Genomic DNA, 9749 nt, shown 5'->3' with positions numbered 1-9749 from the left:
GAAAATTATATGCCTGCCAGAAGGCAGCCACAATGAAAATTAAATAAAAATCAAAAGTGTTGCATAGCAAGCCGAAACAATAACAATGCCATGCCATACCACTACACTCACTAGCCAAGGCAGAACAGAGATAGGTAATGGCGTCAGCAACAACATCTCAGCCATGCAGACAACCGGTTGCCGAAAGCCCACAAGGCATCTGTTGTACCATGCTTTCATAACATAGACCAAAATAAATTCCTTGCTATTGCCTGAGAACAACACACAAATTACACCGACAATAAAAATGATGACAATAATGGCAGTAGACTCATTTTTAGCAAACAAAAAAAAAAAAATAAATAAATAAATAAATAAAAAATACAACAAAAATCACAATTGATGTACTAGGTGGAAAGAGAAAGCAAAACTCAAGTGGAAGCAGACGATTAAGGAATGAGAGTAAACAATGGGTAGTGAATGTAGTGAAAAAGGGAAACCCTTTCATATCATAACAAACAGAGGATTAGAAAATTGTACAGGGTTTCATAGGATCTCTTACGAAAACTGTTAATCAATGCCTCAGTTGCTCTATTATGGTAATATTCTCGCTACTTTACTATTAGTATTTTGCATACGCAAATTTGCTTATAAGCATTCCATTTACGACGAGGGATAAACATTCCATATATCAATAAATGCTGTCTGCGACTCTTGTCTGCAACTCTTGTCTGCAACTCTTGTCTGCAACTCTTGTCTGCGACTCTTGTCTGCGACTCTTGTCTGCGACTCTTGTCTGCGACTCTTGTCTGCGACTCTTGTCTGCGACTCTTGTCTGCGACTCTTGTCTGCGACTCTTGTCTGCGACTCTTGTCTGCGACTCTTGTCTGCGACTCTTGTTTGCGACTCTTGTCTGCGACTCTTGTCTGCGACTCTTGTCTGCGACTCTTGTCTGCGACTCTTGTCTGCGACTCTTGTCTGCGACTCTTGTCTGCGACTCTTGTCTGCGACTCTTGTCTGCGACTCTTGTCTGTGACTCTTGTCTGTGACTCTTGTCTGCGACTCTTGTCTGCGACTCTTGTCTGTGACTCTTGTCTGCGACTCTTGTCTGCGACTCTTGTCTGCGACCTTTGTCTTCGACTCTTGTCTGCGACTCCTGTCTTGCCTTTGCACATGGTATCCATCGTAGATATCCGACCCTGTCTTTGTCCTGTGTCTCTGGACTTCGTAACCAACCTCTGTATTCTAATTTCATTTTGGATTTCGTGACCGTCTCTGACGCCGTCCTCCTTCCTATATCTCCAATGTACTTCTTCTACTCCCTTCTGACATCCCTCCGAACTAGGTATACAACCTCTGTCTTCAACCCCAATTTCATCGTAGATTTTAGATGTCTGTTTTCGAACTCTTTTTGACCTCTCTTCGACTTATGCCTCCAACGTCCGATATCCGACCTCGTCTTAATATCTGTAGCCTGATCTCTATACTTGATCTCGGATCCCTGACCCTGTCTAATATCACTGTCTCCATCTTCTACATCCGTCTTTAGTCTCTGCCTCCCAAATCTGACTCTCATTTCGAATCTCTCACTCGATCTCAGTGTCTCGCCTCCGATTTCTATTTAGATTTCCTCCCTGACTTCTTTCACCTACCACTCTCCCACTTCAGTTGCCGAACTCTGTCCGATCACTTTCTTCCACTGATGACCCCTCTACATCTTGTACACCCTTCGCACCACTATACGACCTATGCCTCGGACGGGCGACGATCCCATCTCTGCCTTCTGCCTTCTGTCTCCTTCTCCTTATGCTCGATTCACGCCTTTTACCTCACTCCAATCTCTGGCTTCAACGTTCGAATTCGGACTTCTGTCTCAAATGTTCTACTTCCGACTTCTGCCTCATGCTTGCATAATAATATCCATTTTGTATTTCTGACCCCTGTCTAATACCTCAGACTCAGTCAACGACATCCGTTTTTAATCTCTGCCATATCTGACTCCCACCTCTGCAATCGATCTCAGTATGTCTCCTTTGCATGGAATTTCTATTTAGATCTCATCTCTGACCTCTGTCACCCACCACTCTCCCACTTCAGTTATCGACCTCTGTCCGAAGACTCCCTTCTACTGATGACCCCTCTACATCTTGTTCACCTTTCTACCTACTATCCTACTTATGTCTCTGACGGGCGATGTCCCACCTCTGCCTTCTGTCTCCTTCTCTTTATACTCGATTTACGCCTTCTACCTCACTCCAAACTCTGGCTCCGATTTCTGTCACCGATCTCTGTCTCTGACCTCTTTCTCCAGCACTCGAACTTCGACCACTATCTCCAACGTTCGACTTTCGATCTCTGCCTTATGCCTGCATACTGATATCCAATTTGGATCTCTGACCCTGTCTAAAACCTCTGAAATAGTCTTCGCCATTCGTCTTTAATCTCTACCGCCCATGCCTGGCTTCCACCTTGGCAATCGATCTCAGTGTGTCACATTTGCCTCCGATTTCATTTTAGATCTCCTCCCTGACCTCTGTCACCCTCCACTCTCCTACTTCAGTTGCCGACCTCTGTCCGACGACTCTCTTCTACTAATCTTGTACACCTTTCTGGCCACTATCAGATGGGCGAAGTCCCACCTCGGCCCTCCGTCTCCTCTCTGCATCTTGCTCTCTATGTGCGATCTTTGCCTAAAACCCCTGTCTCCGATCTCTGCCTTCTACATCTCCACATTCACACATCTTCGATTCTGTCTTCCAGCTCTGTCTACGACTTCTGTCTTCGACGTTCGATTTCCGACCTCTGCTTCATGTCTGTATCCAAATGTCCATTTTGGATCTCGAATCTCCGACCCCTGTCTAATACCTTTGACTCTCACCTCTACTCTCGAGCTCTGTATCTCACCTTTTCTTCCGATTTCTATTTGGGTCTCCTCTTCGCCGACCTCTGTCCGATGAATCCATCCTATTGATGTACCCTCTTTTTCTTTTACACATTTCTGACCTTTTTGTCCGATATTGGCTATCTTCGACCTCTCTTTCCTACCTTATTCTCCGAACTCTGTCTTCGATCCTCTTTCCGACTTCTGTCACCTACATCTGTCTCCCACCCGCGTCTTCGTCCTATATCTTTCACCTCTGTCTTCGACTTCTATCTTCGACATTTGTCCCCGAATTTTATCTCCGACCTGTGTCCTCCACCTGTGCCTTCGACGTCCGCATTTTATCTCCGTCCAACGTCTGTCTTTGATTTCGACTTCTGTCCTTGAATTTTGTCTTGGACTCTTGACTCCGAATCTGTCTGAGACCTCTGTCTTCCTCCTCTGCCTTGGACCCCTGACTCGGAATCGGTGTAAGACGTCTGGCTTCGACTCCAACCTCTGTCTCCCATCTCAATCTCCTACCTTCGTCTCCGACTTCAGTTTTAGATATCTGTCTCCGAATCCGATATCTGTTTTCGGCGTCTATGTCTGATCTCCACCTACGACCTTTGTCTCCTGACTCTGTTTTCGACTATGTCTCTCCGCATTTTATCTCCGTCCAATTTCTGTCTCCGATTTCAATCTCTGTCCCTGTCGATTCCAACCTCTGTCTCCCATCTCAATCTCCTAACTTCGTTTTCGACTTCATTTTTAGATATCTGTCTCTGACTCCGATATCTGTTTTCGACGTCTATGTCTCCGCCTACGACCTCTGTCTCCGGACTCTGTTTTCGACTATGTCTCTCCGCATTTTATCTCCGTCCAATTTCTATCTCCGATTTCAATCTCTGTCCCTGAATTTTGTCTTGGACTTCTGATTCAGAATCTGTCTGAGACCTCTGTCTTCCTCCTCTGCCTCGGACCCCTGACTCGGAATCTGATTAAGACCTCTGGCTTCGACTCCAACCTCTGTCTCCCATCTCAATCTCCTAATTTCGTTTTCGACTTCATTTTTAGATATCTTTCTCTGACTCCGATATCTGTTTTCGACGTCTATGTCCGATCTCCATCTACGACCTTTGTCTCCGGACTCTGTTTTCGACTATGTTCCTACCTCTGTTTCCGACTTCTGTCTTCCATCTCTATCTCTACATTCGTCCCCGACCTCTGTCTCCCATCTCCTGTCTCCGACCCCTGTCTCCCATCTCCTGTCTCCGACCCTTGTCTCTGACCCTTGTCTCTGACCCTTGTCTCTGACCCTTGTCTCTGACCCTTGTCTCCGACTCTTGTCTCCGTCCCCTGTCTCTCCGACCCCTGTCTCTCCGACCCCTATCTCTCCGACCCCTGTCTCTCCGACCCCTGTCTCTCCGACCCCTGTCTCTGCGACCCCTGTCTCTCCGACCCCTGTCTCCGACCCCTGTCTCCGACCCCTGTCTCCGACCCCTGTCTCCGACCCCTGTCTCCGACCCTTGTCTCCGACCCTTGTCTCCGACCCTTGTCTCCGACCCCTGTCTCTCCGACCTCTGTCTCTCCGACCCCTGTCTGTCTCTCCGACCCCTGTCTGTCTCTCCGACCCCTGTCTGTCTCTCCGACCCCTGTCTGTCTCTCCGACCCCTGTCTGTTTCTCCGACCTCTGTCTCTCCGACCTCTGTCTCTCCGACCTCTGTCTCTACGACCTCTATCTCTCCGACCTCTGTCTCTCCGACTTCTGTCCCCCTGACCTCTGTCTCTCCGTCTTCTTTCACCTACCTTTGTCTCCATCCTTCGTCCACGCCCTCTATCTCCGACCTTTGTCTCCATCCTCCGTCCACGACCTCTGTTTCTGACCTTTGCCTCCATCCTCCGTCCACGACCTCTGTCCCGGACCCTTGACTCTGACTTTTGTCTCCATCCAAGACCTCTGTCCGGGACCCTCTGTCTCTCCGCTCTCTATCTCTCCGACCTCTGTCTCTCCGACCTCTGTCTTTTCGACCTCTGTATCTCCGACCTCTGTCTCTCCGACCTCTGTCTCTCCGACCTCTGTCTCTCCGACCTCTGTCTCTCCGACCTCTGTCTCTCCGACTTCTGTCCCCCTGACGTCTGTCTCTCCGTCTTCTTTCACCGACCTTTGTCTCCATCCTCCGTCCACGCCCTCTATCTCCGACCTTTGTCTCCATCCTCCGTCCACGACCTCTGTCTCTGACCTTTGCCTCCATCCTCCGTCCACGACCTCTGTCCCGGACCCTTGACTCTGACTTTTGTCTCCATCTAAGACCTCTGTCCCGGACCCTCTGTCTCTCCGCCCTCTCTCTCTCCGACCTCTGTCTCTCCGACCTCTGTCTCTCCGACCTCTGTCTTTTCGACCTCTGTCTCTCCGACCTCTGTCTCTCCGACCTCTGTCTCTTCGACTTCTGTCTCTCCGACCTCTGTCTCTCCGACCTTTGTCTCCATCCTCCGTCCACGAACTCTATCTCTGACCTTTGCCTCCGTCCACGACCTCTGTCCCGGACCCTTGACTCTGACTTTTGTCTCCATCCTCCATCCATGACCTCTGTCTCGGACCCTCTCGACGACCTCTGCCTTCGATCTCTGTCTCCGACCTCTTGTCATCGACCTCTGGCTCCGATCTCTATCTCCGATCTCTATCTCCGATCTCTATCTCCGATCTCTATCTCCGATCTCTATCTCCGATCTCTATCTCCGATCTCTCTCTCCGATCTCTATCTCCGACCTTTCTTTCCCACCTCTGCCTGCGACATTCTCGACTTCTTCCAACCTATAGAATTTCCACCTTTAATTATTTTCTCCGACCTCAATTCCGTAAAAAGACTGAAATCGGACTCATTGAGATGGAAGAAGTTCTTTTTGGAATTTATATTTTCATTCTGAAAAAAACCCATATAGGTTTCCCAGCTTAATGGTTATTTGTATACACCTATGTATAATATCTCGCATTAACACTGGCTGACCATAATGTCCTTTGGCAAAGCTTTTGTAACAAAGAAAATTAAATTTACTGCAGCAAAAAGTAAATGCAATCACAAAGCTTGGCAAATTGCTGGTTTTTGTTTCGTTCATGTGTGTGTGTGTGTGTGTGTGCAAGTTGTTTGTGTTTTTTTGTAGGGCTTAAAATTTGCATTAATTAAACACAAAGACACACACATGAACACACTCGGTTAGAGACAGTTGAATTGTGAATGCATTTTAATTATTTATTTTTTTGTGCCATCATAAATGTCTGATTTATTATCACTTTTAATGAGAAATTGCACACGTTGTATAACAATTAACATTTATTTCAGTCATGTTGGCTATTTTCGTTTTTGTTTTTACATCAAACAATATTCCATCGTATGATGATGACGATAATTATTATTTTGCATATCAAATAATTGTAGGCTGTTTTTCCTATGGGGCATACGTTGCATTATGGGTGATTTGATTGCTATGCTGCCCAATTATTTTGTTAAAAGACATGATTTTGCAGGTGTGTTTATAAGCTGACATTTAGCTCACCTGTAAACCAGATGGGAGTTGCGCAGAATGGAAACAAAGCTACATAGAATTTGTCATTATGCAATCCCTTAGCCCAGAACACCGTGAATCCTGTTGCTTTTTCTTGTTTTGCTTAATTTAGCTTTCTCTTTTATTATTTATTGTTTAAGTTTTTTTTTTTCAAAAAAAGTTTCTTTTCAAAAATTTAATTGATATTGCTGGCTACATATGAAATTTTTCATTCATTTTATATATCACAATTCATGCTTTGTAGCCCTACTATGTCTTTGGCATGTGTTGGGTGCTCAACTTTATCTTTCCAAATGTCACCAAACATTTTTTTTCTTTGAAAATTTATCAATTTATGAAAGAAATATTTTTTCATTTCCATTTTTTGCCTTCCCCTTTTTCGTTCACCAAACTATTTTGTTTGAAAACTATTACCAAAAGTCATTCCCAGTCTTTGTCTGCTCTTTCGAAAACTAGAACCTAAGTTGGGAACCAACTCAACCAAACTCCATGAAATCAAACTAAAACCAGCAAGCATAACAACCAGAGTCGTTAAAACCAAAAGTCATCTATTATTTATATGAGTCGTTTGTTTCAACCTCCCCAAGGGGAATATGTGGGGAGCAATGCTAGAAACCAACACAATGCCACTGATAGTATACCTTACTTTGTACAGTAAGTCACCTCCAGCATTCAGCATACACACACACACACTCACACACACATTCATGTATTCAAATTTATGCCAACAAATGAAATTTTCCAGCACCCTAAAGACCCAGAAGATTTCATGCAGTCTGGCATTTGGTATACCCATACTAAGGCATAGGCTACCACAAGTGTATCAGAGCTAACAGAGTCTCTCACACAAACACACTCGCGTTCCCTCTCACATAGACATTCCTAAATGAATTATTTTCCAAAACTACATTTTCTGCTCGTTTAGCACATATTTTACACCTTTGTTGTCATAAATGAAAGTAAATGCAATTTGTCTTAAATTTTTGGTTGTGGCACAATGTTGTGGCTAACACTGAGGGAAATTTAAATAAGAACAGCAATAAATATTCCATGAAATCAATGAAGACAAAAAAAATTATAAGAAAATATTTTCTAAGGACAACATTTTAGGGGAAATTTCTCCAAAGATAGGATTTCAGGAATTTTTTTAAAGAAACCAAAAGCTTGTGAGAAAGATGGACATCCCCCAGCTCACAAAGGCGACGGTCTTCATCAAGGATACGGGCGGCGAAATCGCGACGAAACGCATGATGGAAGTCTTAAACAAGCAAAACCTAGATTTGGTCGTGGAGAAATGGGAGATTTTCCACAGGGAGGAGAAGGAGGAAGGAACTCTCCTTGTGGTTGGCATTGACCAAGTCTCCGTGACAAGTTTGACTAAGATCAAAGGCATGGCGTACTACGGGACAATAGCCGTTTTTTTCAAGATTGGGAAGATAAGGATAGGTAACTATCCTCATATAACGGAATCAGGCGGTGCAGTTGCGGGACACTGAATACCGGGTAACGGACATAGGGGCCGAGGACGAAACAGTCACAGACTCTCTGAATATGGAGAAGACTGGGATAAGCAAGGATCCATATACTCGAATATCAGGCAGTGCAGGGGCGAGAGACCCAACACAGCCTATCGAACAGGGATCCGACGATAGAACCATCAACGGCTTTCTCAAGATTAGGAAAACTGGATGGATGAAGATCGGCAATGCAGTGACAGAGTACTCAATGCAAATTTGCCTCACCTTGTTTCCTCCATATAACGATTTCGATATCTGACAAGGTCAAATACTAAGGAGTGATCTTGGATAGGAAACTTAATTGAAAGTGTCACCTTCAGGAGCGTACTAAGAAGCCTCACAGATGTTGGACACTATGGTATAGACTAATTTGGGTGACAACCTTAAAAAAACTATTACGGCTGCTGACTGAGGAGGGATTTGAACCCGTATGCTATGCAGACGATGTTATAGTTTTCTTCGGGGGTAAGGATCCGAGTTAGCTATGCAGAAGGGCCGAAAGGTTGTTGCATATGGCATATGACTGGGCTAGACCCAAAGGTCTGAATGTTAACCCAGAGAAGACAGAAATATGCCTGTTCACGAGGAAGATGAAGGTGGGTGGGTCAATTTGACGCACCTTGTTTCCTCCATATAACGATTTCGATATCTGACAAGGTCAAATACTAAGGAGTGATCCTGGATAGGAAACTTAATTGGAGGTGTTACCTTCAGAAGCATACTGAGAAGGCTTACAGATGTTGGGCACTATGTAGACGGGCCGTAGGCTCGAAATGAGGCCTGAATCCGAGGTCACATTCAGAAGCATACTGAGAAGGCTTACAGATGTTGGGCACTATATAGACGGGCCGTAGGCTCGAAATGAGGCCCGAATCCGAAGATAGTCCACTAACTACAGGAACGCGATTAGACCAATACTTATTTAAGCCTCAATAGTTTGGTGGACTGCTATGGAGGAAAAATGCATCAAAAGGACCATACAACGACTTCAGAGATCATGTTGTCTTGGCATAGGCGGAGCGATGAGGACCACGCCCCTTAGGCCACTGGAGACTATTCTAGATATTCGATACCAATGATATACAGATTAAGTGTGAGGCAGCCACTGCGGCTATGAGACTTAAGGTGATGGGAGAATGGATTAAAGATGGGAGTAACTCATACCATCGAGGTATAATCGAGGAGACGATAGGAAATCTCGAAGGAGGGGAAGAGGTTTCCGATCGGATACCTGAGACGACATTTGCGCGGTATAATCGAGGAGACGACAAGAAATCTCGAAGGAGGAGAAGAGGTTTCCGATCGGATACCTGACCTGATGACATTTGAGATCGAGTGCGAGATACTGCTGCCAGCGGCACAGTTTTGGATTGACGGCTCCATTAGTGTTGCCATCTGGAAGATCATGTTACACGGATGGATCAAAGCTAGAGGACAGAGTGGTCCTGGGGGTCTACATTGAGAACCCAGGGACTTCGATCTGTTTTAGACTACCTGACCGTAATACTGTTCTTACGGTGGAGGTCCGGGTGATTAGACAATGCGTGAGGTGGTATAATGTTAACGCGACGACATCGAGTGTGAAAATCTTTGCGGTCAGTAAAATTGCCAGCAGGGCAATAACAACCAGGACGGGTAAGATCACTAACAATCTTGCAGTGTAAGGGGGAGATTAACGCCTTCTTTGAGGATAGCAAAACCCGCATCATTGGGGTGCCTAGCCATAACGGAGTAAGGGGGAATGAAATGACAGACGATTTGGCAGTGAAGGCCAGAGGACTGCCGTCAATAAACTTGGTTAACCCGAAGCCTTTCGGGTCGACGCAGTC

This window comes from Stomoxys calcitrans, chromosome 5 (genome assembly GCF_963082655.1).
Source record: "Stomoxys calcitrans chromosome 5, idStoCalc2.1, whole genome shotgun sequence".
Classification (NCBI taxonomy): domain Eukaryota; kingdom Metazoa; phylum Arthropoda; class Insecta; order Diptera; family Muscidae; genus Stomoxys; species Stomoxys calcitrans.
The sequence above is the reverse complement of the archived record's forward strand: the minus strand, read 5'-3'. Positions refer to the sequence as shown.